The 15,463-nt window shown below is 46.9% G+C and overlaps 1 protein-coding gene across 6 annotated transcripts in view; it reads right to left on the bottom strand.

Annotated features, from left to right (window-relative positions):
- RREB1 (ras responsive element binding protein 1) overlaps positions 1-15,463 on the bottom strand; it is a 177,136-nt gene that overhangs the window by 117,677 nt on the left and 43,996 nt on the right. For 2 of the 6 annotated variants that reach the window (XM_069493451.1, XM_069493444.1), the window contains exon 1: positions 14,448-14,725. The exons of 1 other annotated variant lie outside the window; for it this stretch is intronic. The gene's annotated coding sequence lies outside the window, so the exon portion shown is untranslated. Of the gene's footprint in view, positions 1-13,029; positions 13,057-13,795; positions 14,087-14,447; positions 14,726-15,463 lie in introns of those variants that run through there. 3 more of the 6 variants (XM_069493446.1, XM_069493445.1, XM_069493448.1) reach the window with 3 other exon arrangements.

A 15,463-nucleotide genomic window follows, 5' to 3' on the forward strand; every position in this document is an offset into this window, starting at 1 on the left:
GTTCCTGGTCTCTCCAAAAGTGGCCAACATACAAGTCTCTGAAACAGGGCTCTGGCACTTTCAGCGAGGTCAAAAGTAGGTGTCCGCAAGAAAGGCTTTAAGAGACAGGACAGGAGAGCCCCTCTTTACCTACGAGGCAGAGGACCAGGAGAAACCTGGAGTCTAAGCCCACCCTCTTCCACTTCCAGGACATCTCCCCCCTTATGAAAAATCAACTCTTTTCCACCCGTTAACCTTTCCAATGGGAATGTGGTGAAAGCTCCATCCTCGGCAGGACTTGTCCAGGGCTTCGCCGGCTCCCAGTCTCTGCTTTAACATCTTGCTGATCCCTCACCCTTCTGGGGCACCCAAAGCCCAGCCAGCTGGTTCAGATATTAACATCACCTCTGCAAGCCCCTCACTCCATAGAACACCGATCTCCCCTCCTGACGGCACAGAAGTGATGCTCTAGCTCGTTTCGTCAAACGCCAGCTAGAAAGAGCTGTTCCACCGGTAAGCTGTCATCTGCTATTTCCAGTCACAGCACACTCGTTCTTGCCCATGTCTCCCCTTGATGTGCATCCTAGGGAGGGCTCTGCACATGGCAGGTTTTCAGTGAGTATGTGGTGAGCGGACCATGTCACTATGGGAGGTAATTGAGCAAGGGTTAGAAGCACAGGTCGCTGTCTAAATCCTCCTAGGGGCTGCCTCTCTGGGTCTCAATTTCCTCTGAATCATGAGGATAATAATTGCACCTACATCACTGAGTCAAAGACTTGTGAGGAATGAATGAGATGATGCCTGTAAAGACATGTAAAGAATTTAGGACGATGGTAACTAGTACGTGCTCAATAAATGTTAGCTCTTAAGAGTGCTGCTCCTATTACTATTATACAGAGTATTTCTCCATGAAAAGCCTAACAACCAAAAAGAGGTGGAAAATTAAAGTGTAATGACTTTAGATTGTTGACTTGTCAGATTGAAGTTGTATGAAGTTAAGTCTAGCGAAGGCAGAAGAGAAACTGAAATACTTAACTCCTGGTTTATCTGATTTAAAGTTTCTGCTGTTTAAGACTGGATTTCTGTGGATCCAGTTTTCTAAAGAGATACGAGAGGCAGCATTAGCTGCCATCAGACTTCCTAGAGACAAGTCGGCCAAATATGCCGTTCCAAAATTCCATGTACTGTAAAGATAACAATGAAAGAAATCATGGTCCCTAAATACAATAATTTGACCAGTGCTACCCACACTACTTCCCAATACACACGTGCTCCTCCCCGTTTTTCATGAGTACACCACAAAATGGACACATGACCACACGCCATCTACTCTCCAGTGCAGACTGAAGAGACAGAGGCACACGGCAAGCTTCAGAACACACCTGCCACCCTCTTTGCCCACATCGCCATCAAGAGTCGCTTAAAAAAAGAAACAAAACCAACAGCAGAACTGAGAAGAGGGTGCCCACCCCTGCCCTCAGCACTTACACTGCCGCGACAGGACCGACCATGCATCCGCTCTCCTGTTCCGAGGCAGAACACCCATTTTCCTGAGGAAAAAGTAATTTTTACAGCACATATCCCAATGCCACATTCCTAGCAAGGTGACAATGGCTTTGGGTCCACAAAGAAGGGGCATATCACAGACACCCTTAAAGACACATCACATGGCCTGGCCTAACTGATACCACTTTGAACTTCTCTGAGGAGAAAGCTCACTAAAATTCCAAAGCATTTATTTATTAACTTATTTCATTAATCTCCTCAGGAGCTTTACATAAAATATATTCAACTTTCATTCATGTAATCTTAATGCAACAGATGGTCTAACGTATCCCGAAGACAACTGTATGGGAGACATGCCAATACCCCAAAGCCTAGAGAACTTAACACATGAGGCCCGTGAAGAAGTGACACCACAGTGGTGCAAAATCACCCAACAGAGAGGGTGTGTGGTCACCACTATCTGGCACTTTCCAAATAAGTACCTATGAAGAGGTTATCCAAAAGTGAGTGTATACGTCTATCAGCAGAAATCGGTTACTGAATGTACTACTGACACCAATTTTGGATATTCATCACAGGGCAAGTATCTAGTAAGCTATATTTATAACAACCTTCTCATCAGACCTCCAAATTCACACACTTGCTTGGGTCACAGTGTGGAGAAGGACTCTGAGTTGTTTGTAGAGAGCCTTACAATTTAAATTTTTAAAAAAATATACTTAAGCCCGGTTTTAAAAGTTTTCTTCACAGCATCTCCTCACTAAGCTATTCCAATTTTGAAAAGTGGGTGGAGGTGGGGTGGGGGAAGGATCTTTGTTGAGTTCTCTCCCCCTCAGCCCCTCCTTCATCTTATCAATACAGGACTGGAATAAAGTGTGGTGTCTGCCCTTATGGGATATATACGGTTGTGGTGATGTGGAAACATCCATGCTCCGAAGCAAGAGAAGGAAAATCATGTTTTCCCCAATGTGGGCAAACGACCAGTGCTACCTGGGGCCCAGACGGACGTTCAAGTCACATCCATCAACACAGACACCATAAAAGAGAAACTTCTTCGGGACACGCTGGGATTCACCTGAGGTTTTGATGAGTCATTTGGATGATATCAGAGACAAGCATTACCCAAAACAGAAGCCCTGATAAGACTTTCCTGTAAGATCATCTTAAAGGATGGTGGCCCAACTCACACACAAGGGGATGGCTCTGCAGCCCGAGGGAAGCCTGGGGAGCAGAAATCCTAATGTAGGAGATGGCCACTGGCCGACCAGCCCGGAACACAAAACCCTGATGGAACTGTCTGAGGGTCAGATTGCAGGCTGCCTCACTAGTTGCATAAAGCACAGGGCAGCATGCCTGCACTCCAGCTTCTAGTGTGTACCAACTCAGCAGAAAACACGTCATTAGCTAGCTTGCTCCAAAAAGATTTTGTTTGCCATGGGAAAAAAAAAAAAAGTTAATTAACACAGTAGAAACCCAAGGACGGCCTGGGGGTAGGTACCAAGTCTGCCATCACCAGAGGTGTTTAAATACCCGCTAGACAATCACTCTGTGGAGACAAGTTCCACTCCTTATGGAAAGGGTTATTTCTTTTCCTTTGGCACCCACAGATCCAGTGGAGAGCCCAGAACACAGTAGATACACAACAAGTTTTGTTTACTGAATGAACTTTGTTTTCATACAGATTACTGGTCAAGCAAAATATTGATGTAACTCTAAGGCATTAAGGGCATCAGGTGACCACTGAGGTCCTTTATGTGGTTCCAATTAAGAAATAAGTTAGAAAATCGGGTCATGAAAGGAGTTCTGATACTCCTAAGCAAAGGCTTGAGCAATTGTGAGAGTCCTAGCTTGGTTCTTACCCAAAGCTTCTTCCCCACAAGCCATGCTCAGAGATAAACCATCACTAAAACAAGCACAAACTTAAACACTCTTAAGACACAGGTGTCCATCTCATCTGAAAATCATTCAAAAGCTCAGGCCACCTATAAGAAATCTTTCCTGTTCCTTAAAGCATCAGAAATTAAAAGGAAAGAAGGAAAAGAAGGAGGGGAAGGAAGGAGGACGCTAGTCATTTCTTTCCATAGGTAAGAACAACAACGTCCATTTCTATTACAACTATTATTTAAGTACTTTTCATGCTTCATCCATACCAGGTACAGAGGTTCATAATTTTTAACCAACTTAAAACATAGTAGTAGAGAAAAAGCTTTAAAAAAAAAATGGGAAACATAAATATAAGTCTTTAAAGGATAGGGAACATACCTTGTGCATAAAACTTGCTTAATCCAGAAGCATTCCAATTTCAGAGAAAGGCACCACCATCCACCCAGCTACAAAAGCCAGAGGCCAGGGAGTCATCTCTCCCTTCCCCCAGCCCAAAGTCACCAAGTTCTATCCCACCTCTGAAATCTCTACCAAAGCCATCGAAGCTCCCTACCTCTAGAGCCACTGCACTCCAGGCCACCACTGGTTTTCAATGTTTTCAAAAGCTAGCCTTCTAACTGACCTTCTTGCAAAAAGAAGGCAAAATAGTTGCTTCCTTCTAGCCAGGTCTATTCTCCACTCTGGGTAGGAGTAATCTTTAAAAATGTAAATCTCATCATGCCAATCTTGGGCCTAACACTTTTTATAGCTTCCCAGAATTCTTAGCTGCCTGCTATAGCCCCACCTACCTCACCATTCCTACCATTCACTTACTCTGTGTCTTTTCTTCCCCCAAACACATGGTTTCTCTCACTTCCCTCTCCAACCTCAGGGCCTTTATACGAGCTGTTCTTGGAAATACTCTTTCCTTCCTCTCACCATCCTTCAGACATTAGCTCAAATGTCATTTCCATAGGATGCCTTTCTTGACCTCCCTCCCAGCATCCTCTGCCAAGATGCCCTCCTTGACCTGCCTCCCAGCATCCTCCACTCCTCCCAGCCACACAAAGGCCAAACTTCACTTCATATGTCCTTGTCATACTTAATGTTTAGCACTTAGCACAGATACAAATGACCTGTTCATTGCCGAACGTGTCTCTTTCAATGTGATACATCCTTGATGAGGCTAGCAACTGTCTCTTTCCATACCAGAGGGCTTGGTGCTTAACACAGTACCTTCACATAGTAGATAATTCAAATATTTATTAAAGCCTGAAGCAGGAGGATTGCTTGAGCCCAGGAATTGGACGTTGCAGTGAGCTGTGATGACGCCACTGTACTCCAGCCTGGGTGACAGAGCAAGAGACTGTCTATCTAAAGTTATTATCTATATAGACAGACAGATAGATATAAATGAATAAATAAATAAATAAATAAAATCTGTAAATGTTAAAAAGTAACATCACAGGGCTGGCAAATCTGGTGGTGGTGGAAAGCTGCCTGTTTTCCAAAAGGAGGCTGAATCTGATACTGAATTGCACTTGGAAAAGGGGGGCTGTAAAGCCATACTAAGCTCTTGAATGACAAATGGTTCTCAGAAACCTAATTTTCATGATTTAAATACGAATCAAATTCAGAGACACAGGAGTTAAGCCTCCTTTAAATTATACTCGGTTTAAAACTTTTAAGTAGAACAGTTTAACCAAATACATACAGATTTAACAAACCAAGTCATGGAAAAATCTGTTTGAGATGTTCACGAAACAGTTTTATCCCCAAAACAACAATAAAAGTCCTAAAGTGAAAGAGGAAAATGGCTTTTAAAAATCTATTTTCTACATCAGAGGGGAAAATATATCAGCCTCCTCAGAAATAAAACTAAGAATATTATATCTGCATGTATCTGTCAGATCTGAGCCTAAACTCTAAATACCAGGTAAGCACTTACTAAAGAATATTTAAACTTAGTAATTTTCCACCATGCAATTTTTTTTTAAAGAATTCATTGTTTGAAAAGGAATTCCATTTACGGGGTCCACCCTGTATTTAGAAACACCCACTCCATCTTCCTGGTATCTCCCCTATTTCCAAAGATGTATGTACCTCTTTTAAAAGAAAGTTAAGATTTGGGTTTTGTGTATTCAGAGAAGTGTTTTGGTTTTTTTTATTTTTTACAATAAAGTCCTGGGATAAAGGAAATTCCCCTAAAACAGTGAAAATTATCATTTTTATAAATATGATCTACAATCAGCTATTATCAAGTATATATTTGCACATACACAAAAATAAAGCAAGATTTATACCCTGTAGGTTTCTGGTTTGGTATTTTGTTTTAAATCCAAGGAGTAACGGAAAAAAGAGAAGTTAAATTATACACAGACCAACACTCCTATTAACTCATACCAATAATGAAACAAAACTCTAACTAAGCAGAGAAAATGGGCCCACACATTGGAGCTCTGAAATGATTTTGGTCTTTGATCTGTGTGCCCATCTCTCCTATTTAATGTAAACTTCAAACCAAGAGCCATGAAAAATGGTTATAATTAGTAAAGGCCCCAGTGTGACAGCTTTTAGCGCAACCAGGCATTAACAAGGATTTTTTTTCTCTTTAAATTAAGCTGAGCCAACTTTAATTTTAGAATTTTTGTCATTTAAAATTCTTTCCCACCAGTGTACACCTAGCACCAAACCTCTGCATGACGGATATGCTGAAAATGTTAGTTTATGTCCGTCTCCTTCACTAAATCTGTAGCGCAATTTAGGCCTTAGTTTCCAAATTACATGTGGCTCTTCTCCAAAATCTCCAAAACTCTCCTTTTTTGTATTAGAAATCAACACAAAGTATCAAGTAAGCACTAACTATGCAATCTTGCTAGGTACAGGGCCTGGAAAAATATTCTTGAGGTGGGGGAAACATGTTAACAGATAAATGACAACAGACAGACTTGACAGAGGTAAAAGTTATTTAGGACAGAGGGCCTAAATCTCCCTAGAAGATGTAGTATTTGAACAAGGTCTTGAAAGAAGAGTAAGAAATGGTCCTTGCCAGGGGAAGGGGATGGGGATGGGGACACAAAAGAACGAACAACCTGTGCAAAAGCAGAGGGAGTAAGAAATTATTCAGTGTGGCAGTGGCGTAGAAGGGAGTGACAAGAGCTGAGACTAGAAATTTGGTTTGGAAGCAGGCGAAGGTCCCTGTATGCCAAGTTAAGGAGTTTGGATTTCTTCCTGTAGACAACAGGGAGCCAAGAGATGTTTTTATGCAGAGAAACAACATGAGCAACTTTAGTTTTTGAGGACGATAACTCTGGCAGCAGATTGCAGGATGAACTGCAGTAGGGAGAAACTGGTGGCAGGAAATTAACCTAGGAGGCATTTGCAACTTGATGAAGGCCTTAGGTCAGGAGCGATGGAACAGCCAGTGTCAGTGCCAGACTGGAGCGTGGTTTCAGGGAGGTTCTGGTGACTGACTGAACATGAGGGCTGAGAGAGACAGGAGTCAGGACAGCAGTGAGGTTCCAGGCCTAGAAGACTGGGTGGCTGGTGCATTTAAGATCACCGTCCAGAAGGGAGTGGGATGACTTTCATTTTTACAAGTACCTGCAGGGTGAGGTACCTGCAGGGTGATAAAAGGTTCCAGCTTGGGAGAAGTTGTAAATGGAGATAGAGAGTTGGGAGTTGCCGGTTTATAGGTTAGAGGAGAAGACGGAAAAGCACCGGAATGCATGGGGCGTTCCGCGGGACCACAACTTGTGCCCAGGCACAGGGCTGGAAAGGTGGCCTCACTGATAACCATCGGAGCAACTGCCGTCAACAGGGTGCTTACAGCCTGTCCAAGGGTCTCCGATGTAAAAAGAGCTATCTTCCAGCGCTGCAAGTCTGTAAAGTAAGTGGGAGCCTAGGCCCCTTTTGGGGCAACTGTCTGCCCACCGCAGGCAGCTGGTGGTGGGGGGCAGGATGTGGAGGCACAGGGCTCAGGCCAAGTGGCACTTATGGCTAAAAGATCACTCCTGTCACACTATACAAGACATTTCTGGTCTGAGGTCTGGGGGTCGTGGGACATCAATAGCATCACTGTCTCCTTCTCTGCACCCTCTTATTCCCTCCCACCAGCCTCTCAAGAGGACACATATGGACAGAGGACCTGGCTCAGAAACACTACCCTATAAAAAGGGCAGACAGTTATGTAAGAATTTTGCAAAAACTTGAGAAAATAAAATAAAGGAGACTATAAATGCAAAAAGGGCTAGTTTAAACATTTGAATTTTTTTTTTTTTAAAAAGGGTATATTCCAGATAGCTTAAAACACAAGGGGGATTAGCAGATGACAGCATCAGAGCAAGTGTCCCAAATAACTGAAGAGGGGACTCGGAAAGCTGGGCCACCTACCAGAACAGTTTCACGGGGCCAGTGAATCTGGTTTGTTTTAGAAGCAGATGAGTTCTAGAAGTTTTATTTACTAAGGGGTTTTCAAATACATTTAATGTCACTTAATGTTTTCCCCAACCCCAATTTTTTTGTGAAACCTTGAACTTGCCAACCATGCTAACGTACAGGCACATAATGAGAGCTTACTTGCATTACAAAATTTCAGATCTCCAAATATATCACATGCGACACTGGGAGCATACCTAGCGTACTTGTAGATATGACACAGGCCACGGCTACTGTACCTTCCAAGCAGGCTGTCTCAATCCTGGTTCTGCTGACATTTGGAGCTGCCCTCTGCATTGTAGGATGTGGAGCAACATCTTTGGTCTCTATGCACTAAAGACCAGGAGCACCCCTCCCCCCTCCCCCCAGCAAAACACTCAAAAATGTCTCCAGACATTGCCAAATGTCCCCTGGGGACCAAATCAACAGGTTGAGAACCACTGCTTTAAAGAGTTGAGTCCCAAGCCTGCCACCTGCCTTATCCTTAAAACTCATCCCTAAGTGAGCACTGGTCTTGTCTTCCAGTGCTCAAAGCAAAAGAAAGTGCTGCATTTCCTCAATTTGAACATCAACTCCTAGGCAAATTTTGCCTAAGGTAATAGAATTGTGCAAAATTCTGGAAAGGAAATCCAAAGTGGATACCCACAAAGCTTCCTGAGCTCAAAATATTCCACTTTCTTCCATATATAGATTTTGACTTTCTGGAATACTTATTTTGCCCTTACAAAAATCTCACGAGGTAGAAAAGCTACTGAAAAGATGCATATAATCACATTCATCAACAGAAATACTACCAAAGGCTAAAGTTTCTTTTTAAATTCCCTTACACCTTCAAATTCAACCACAGATTTATTTTGAAAAGGACCTGGTCTTATTTCAAAGAAAACACCACACACACAGACACAGAAATAAACAGGTAGGATATATTTAATGCTAAGTCCACTGAGGCCAAGCTGCCTCTAAAAAGCAGCTGTACTACAGAGCTAGACTGGAGTTAAGAGTTCTGGGTCTGGGGCTTGATTCATCACCAGCCTCTGGGCGGACCACGGAGCAGTTGTAAAATGGGTCAATATACCCACGTAACCCTCACATTGTTGCTCTGAGCATAAACTTGGAATCTTTGCTAACAGCCTTCACAAAAGTAGGGTGAAATTAACTAAATCCAAAATTAAAAAGGAAATTTTTAAAGTAATTAAACCACCAGAAATATCACCTATTTCTATAACAATCCTACCCCACAGTCTCTGAAGAAGGGGGAAAGGGATGAAACACTCAGCGAGCTAGGGAAAAACAAATAGAGTATTTAAAAGCTTTATCTAATTACCCCCACTGAGACTTTTTCTCTTCAGTCTGGCTGTCTGACAGAGCCTGTGGGGGTTTTTCATTCTCTTTCTCCACCCACCGCCCTGAGGTCTGCAAGCCCTCAGGTGAATCCCTGCAGGAGCAGTCAGTACCCAGGCCCCAGACTGCACAGAGGTTTTCAAATTCTCTTAGCATTACTTGCCTGAATCACACAGAACAAACAATCTCCACCCTCTCCCACTGCTTTTGTCTGAAGCACTTATTCACAGGCAGCCACCTTTACTGATGGGCAGACTTGCCAACCTGTACCCTGAAGTCCCCCCAAAAACAAGATGCACCGGTAGCTCCCTGCCCCCTCCTCCCCATCCGTTCCACCCCACCCACCTCTGCCGAAGGCAGAGTGCAGTCCCCAGCCGCACTCCGCTGCACTTCAGACCACACTGAGCACCCAGGGAACGTGACAAGAGAAACTGAGACGAGCACAGCTGATGACACTGCCCGACAGGACTGCTAACGTAAAAGGAAAAGCTCCTCTCCACCTTCCTCATTCTTCTACCTCAGTAGCATGAAAACAGCAGATGGTTTTCCTTTCTGTATTCTGCCTTCTTTGAGAGTGGGGAAATTAAAAATAAGTAATGCATTTCAGAAGGCACATCGTATGCCTCTCTGTGGGTTTCATGTGGTACACCTTTTACCTTTGATATATGGGGAGGTTCCCCCAACCCAGCCTCTCACCCCAGAGTAGAAATCACCATCTGACTCCTGCTTTTTGAAGAGGGCCATGGCTATTTCTGCTCAAAAGTTACTCTCCAAGTCTAAAAGGAGAAGAAAAAGAGAGAGAAAAGAAACAGAAAGAAAACTCATTTATCTCTTGGCCTTTTTAGCTGTCAAAAAAAAAAAAAAGAAAAAAAAAAACCACCAAGGAAAAATAAATAAATAAAAGAAAACTCATTTATCAATTTCTTAATTATATTTGGATATTAAAAATGAGTCAATATTGCCTGTTTGACAGGTCAGATGTATACACAAATAACCCTGAGACAGGGAAACTTTTGACGTATAGTAGGCTTGCCATTCGACCAGGAGATGATGGTTACCAACTGTGTGGCTTCAATTAGATTTCAACCATTTTATCTCACTAAAAAACTTCAAGATTCTTAAATATACTTATAGCAGAAATGTAATGTAAATCACACTTCTTTTTGTTTTCTAACATTCGGCCAGTCCTTCCAAAGATACTCCGAACCTAACATTATTTTTAAAAAGGTATCCCTGAACTGGGCTGAATAAACTGAGCCAGGGAGGTGGAGTGACACAGAAGAGCCCTCCCTATCTAGACCTAATCTAAGGGAATGGTAATCTGGGGAAAGGGGGAAAGAAAGCTATTGTCCCCTGATCAGGAGATGCAATATTGCATACTTTCTATTGATACTATATTGCATTTCTATCTTTTGAATGCAAATCTGTTTAATTAGGAGTAAAGATAAAATATCACTTTATAATTATGTAGAATTTCCAAAACAGACCAAAAAATCTAGTATTAACACGTGAAATAAGGTGATGTTATACACATGCATCCTTGGGGAAGGTTTAATCGGAATACATGAGTGTAAACAAAAAGTCCACCCAGACAAGCTGCCATCTGACACCAGAGGGCTGGTAATAGAGTACTCAACTTCAGTTAAAGACACTTACAAAAGAGATTATTTAAATATAACAAAAACAAAACAAACTTTAACATCCTACCTTCCCAGGTCAAAAGACATAGAGGATTCAGAAATTAATTAAACCTAGTAAATAATGTAAAACAGGGAAGGACACTCTTTCAGAAATGCTTCGGTTAATTTTAGCATCCTTCTGTTTAGCTGCTTAGCAACCCTTATCCTACGACCTTCTAAGCACCACCTACTTTTCAGAAGGATAATGAATAGAAACATCAAAAGAATTCACTTCTGACTGTTTCCAGAGAGCACGTTTAACCAATTTTTGTAGGAGTTAAATTTATATCAATTATGCCATGCAAAATCCTACAAGGGTGGATTTTTTTTTTTTTTTTTAACTTCATCAACCAGGAAATTTCCTTAGCTGAAAGTGATAAATGATGTCAGCAAGTGAGCATAAGATAGCAAGCAAAGACTTTCAAACTGACCTCGGACATGGACCAACACAGCACTTCAAAACTTTTCTGAAAAGTAAAAATGAAAGCCAGGTAACGGCAGCTACATTGCACAGTGCTGGCCTACAGCAGGTAACCAATAAACAGCTGATCAGATGGAGGACTAATAAGGTTAGGCTTATTTTCCTCCCACAATATGCTGTACCTGTGTTGGATGCAGATAAGATCTGAGGAGTCTGCCTGAAGAAATTTAAAGTAAAGACCCTTCAATCCAAAGGTCACTTGTTGGATGATGTAAATAGTTAGGAATGGATGCACTACCTGTACCAGCTGAGTAAGATTCATGTTCCCTATCACATAACAAGCACTTGTCTGCCATTTGGGCTTATTTAGAGTTAGAATTTCTAATGAGAAATAAAGTGGTATGTAGAAAAACTCAGAGGATGATATTCCATATAACAGTAAGCATCAACAGCATTTCTTGAAAGTATCACATGTCCAGCAAATCTTCTTTAAAGACAAAACATCGTAAAATGCTACCAGCTTAGCAGTATTTTTAACAATAAGACAGTGCAACTTCACTAACCTAAAATGGAGCACAAACTACGCAAATAACTAAATCAAAGAGTTACTCCTTTCTTTTGTAAAAGGGGGGAGGTATTTTTTAACACATTTAAAACTTGATGAAAGCCATTCAAATGTTTAATTTATCAGTGTAACCAAAGCTCAAAGCACATCAAAGCAGGACCCATCAGAGGGTACCCAGAAGGTTCCCTCCCAAAGGGCAGAGGTAAAAAAACAAAACCAAAAAAATCCTAAAATTAGTGGTCCACCTTTGTACAAATTATTTGAAGAGTATTTCGAACCCATTCATTCAAAAGTTCTGTGGACTCCTACAGGCAACACAGAACAAAACGTTTGGGTTTTTTTCTTTAAAGGAGGTTTTAGCCAAGACTTTAACCTCTAACTCAGACTTCCGGGTTAAAATGTGCCTTTAGAAACCATACCTGCCTACTTGAAAAAGCACCAAATCTAGAAGATGCTTTTCACGGGTGTGAAAAAACAAAAACACCACCATACATTCTTTTCTTTGCAGTTCTCTTTCTCTCACCTTCCACTTTAACAAACTTATTTCAGAACAAACTCGAGCACACGCACAGACCACCACATATCTAAAAGCAACGATCTCAAAAACACCGGGATGCACTAGCAACTTCGTCTTTGCAGAAAATCATTTCAAGTCTCAAGACTGAGGAGACTCGAATTCCTCGCTACTTCCAGCATCCCCATCCAACAGGCAAACTTTATTTCCATTGGCTTTTAAAGGAACTGAGCTTAAATCTAAACTCTACAACGTGAATATTCACTTCTCTACTAATGAAAATCCCTAGACAGGTTTTTCAACATACCAAAAAGTTACATTTTCAAATCACCCTTCCCTCTCTCTGTCACCAACAGCAGCAGCATCCTCAAAAGTAGAAGAAACCCCCTCCAAAGTGCCCCGAATGTGCGCTGCTACAGGCTCTGAAGCCGTGTAGAATTTCGTAATGGAATGTGAACTGCTCGTCCGGATCTGGGCTCACGTTCTATCTCCTAACCAGTAAGGAGCGAGGGAGGGCAAATCTGCTGAGCAAGGAGAAATACTTTCCTCCTCTTTTATAACCCATCACGGATGCACTGCGAGCGAGGGACGCGAGCTGCACGCGGCGCCTGTCAAGCGGCCCGCCGGCCGTCCGGGCCCGTCCCGCGCCCCCAGACCCCCGCCCCGCCCGGACAGGAAAGCGGCCCTGCCGAGAAGGGGCTCGGCCGCCGCGTCCCGCACTCACGCGCGGCCGGGGAGCGGGTCACATCCTCGACGCGCCCTTGGCCGGGTCCAGAAAACACGCCGCTTCCCAGGGAGGGGGTCGGCGACGGGAAGGACCTCCCCTGCTCCTTAGCGACCATTAAGGTCGCAGTTTCCTAAGAGACCGCGAGCGGGGAGGGGGCGCGGGGGCCGGGCCCGAGGCTGGCGGGGCGGGGGGGGGGACGGTCGGCAGCGGGCCGCCCTCCCGCCCCAGCTCTGCGGTGCGAGCCGGGATGGGAGGAGGAAGGGAAGCCCCAGAACTCGCGAAAAATTGGTCCAGCGGGCGGCGGACAAAAGTTTCCGAGCGCGCTCCACAGCTGGGCGGCGGAGCGAGCCCCGGCGGCCGGCCCCGCCTCGGATGCTCCCGGCCTCCTTCCTGTGCTCGTGACGGCGCCGGGCGCCGACCCCCCCCCCCCCGCCCGCGATGCAGGCTCGCTCCACACCGATGGCTCCCACGAAAGCACGTACCCCGCCAACGGAAGGGCAAGGGAACAATACGCGACCGCACGAACCCACCCCCCCTTCTCTCCCGGACCCCCGGGCGGTGGTCGGCATGACCGCTACCGCGAGCCCGGAACGGGCAAGGGCGAGGGGCTGCCCGCGGCCCCCTCCCTGCCGGCGCCGTCCGCCCGGGAGGATCAAAGTCCGCAGAGCAGGGCGCGGCGGATGCTCCCACCGAGCAGCCCCGAGCGGGACACCCCCGCGCGAGCACCCCAGACGGGCACCCCCGAGCGGACACCCCCGGATACCTTGCGGCAGCGGCGGGCGGGCGGGCGCCGTCATCTCCGCGCTTCCCGGCCCGAGAGGGACTCGAAAGTATGTAGGAGAAAAGTTTCCCCTCCCACATGGGGGGGAGGATGTCGGGGGAGAGAGGGCGGAAGATGGAGAGCAGCGCTGGGAAGATGTTTCTGGCCGGCGGTGAGCGCACCATCCGAGTCCCGGCGGTGCTGGTTAAAAATAAACTCGGCGGCGCGGGTCGGGCCGGATTCCTGCGCTCGGACGGCTAATATGGATGCGCATCAGGTCCTGCTGGCCCGGCGCTGCGGCAGCCGCGGCGGCTCGCGCCGGGAGCTGGTTGGCAGAGCCGGCGGCTCGGGAAGGGGAAAGGAGCGGAGGAAGGGGGGGGGAGGAGGAGGAGGAGGAGGAGGAGCGGCCCGGCACAGCCTGAGGGGAGAGGGCTGCCCCGCTCATCCCCGGCCGGCCCCACCGCCCCGAGCGCATGCTGCGCGGCGTGGGGCGTGCGGGTCCTCCGCTCCAGGAGACGCCAAGTTTCAAAAGTACAACGCGCTCTGCAGACTTCACCCTTCCCATCCCCAAAAGTTCTTTAAAAGGTCGCTCCGGCTGTGCCCCAGACATCTCGCTGCCGCCCAAGTCCCGCGAGCCGGAACCCCGGGCACGTACTTACGGCCGGGCAGGACGCTCGGCTCCCAGGCATGATGCGGTGGGCACCGGTGGGCTTCGGGGAGAGAACGAGGAGAGATGCAAACTTGTTCCGGAAAAGGAATCAAAATGGCGTTTCTGGATGTGCAAAGTTCATCAACTCCGCAGTCACTTCCCCTCCTCCTCTTCTCCCACAGGGAGGGAGGTGGGCGAGGAGCTGGCGACCCCGGCGCCCCAGCCGTCGTCCCGGCCCCCGTCTCGGCCCCCCGCCCCGCTTCCTCGCCCGCACGCCGGGAGACTGGCTCTCCCCCTCTCACCCTGATAAGTAGACACATCACGTGTTGCTCCTGCGAGTCTCCTGGGGACGTGTTACTGAGCGGCCGCGGCGGCGGCGGCGGCCCGAGCTGGGGGGGTGGGGGGACCGCGGTACCCTCCTGTCCGCCCCCACCGCCACCCCGGCTTTAGAGGGGCGACCGCAGTCGCCATCCCGGGATGGATGGAGGTGGAGTCCCCACCCCACCCCCCACCGCAGCCCCAGGTTTGCCCTACGCAGTCCCGAGGCGCCCCGGGTCATGGGAGGGCCCTGCCGCCCAAGGGGAAGGGTCCTGGAAGCCGCAGCTGGGCGTGATCCTAATCGGCCCTGCGCTAGTCGGCCGGCCACCTTCTCCGGCCACCGCGACCCCCTCCCCTCCAGCCCCTCGCTGCGGGCCACTCCCCACCCCCAGCTGTCCATCACTTGACTCCACGGTTTGTTTCACTATTTTAACAGAGGAGGGGGAGAGAGGGCGATGCCCCGGAGGCGCGAGAGGGGTGCCCCGGAGGCCCGGGGGCGGGGGCGGGGGTGGGGGCGGAGTGTGGGCCTCGGGGTCCCCGACTCGGCACCGCCCCTCTCGGTCTCTCGGAGGCATCTGGGCGGGGGAGCCCCACCCGGGCCGTTTCCTTTACACGCGGTCCTCGCGCTGCATCCAGGTGGGGCGAGTAGATGATGGGGCAGGAGATTAAGGAGCAGGCGCTTCACCCCGCCCCCAACTTCAAAC

This window comes from Eulemur rufifrons, chromosome 18, assembly GCF_041146395.1.
Source record: "Eulemur rufifrons isolate Redbay chromosome 18, OSU_ERuf_1, whole genome shotgun sequence".
Classification (NCBI taxonomy): domain Eukaryota; kingdom Metazoa; phylum Chordata; class Mammalia; order Primates; family Lemuridae; genus Eulemur; species Eulemur rufifrons.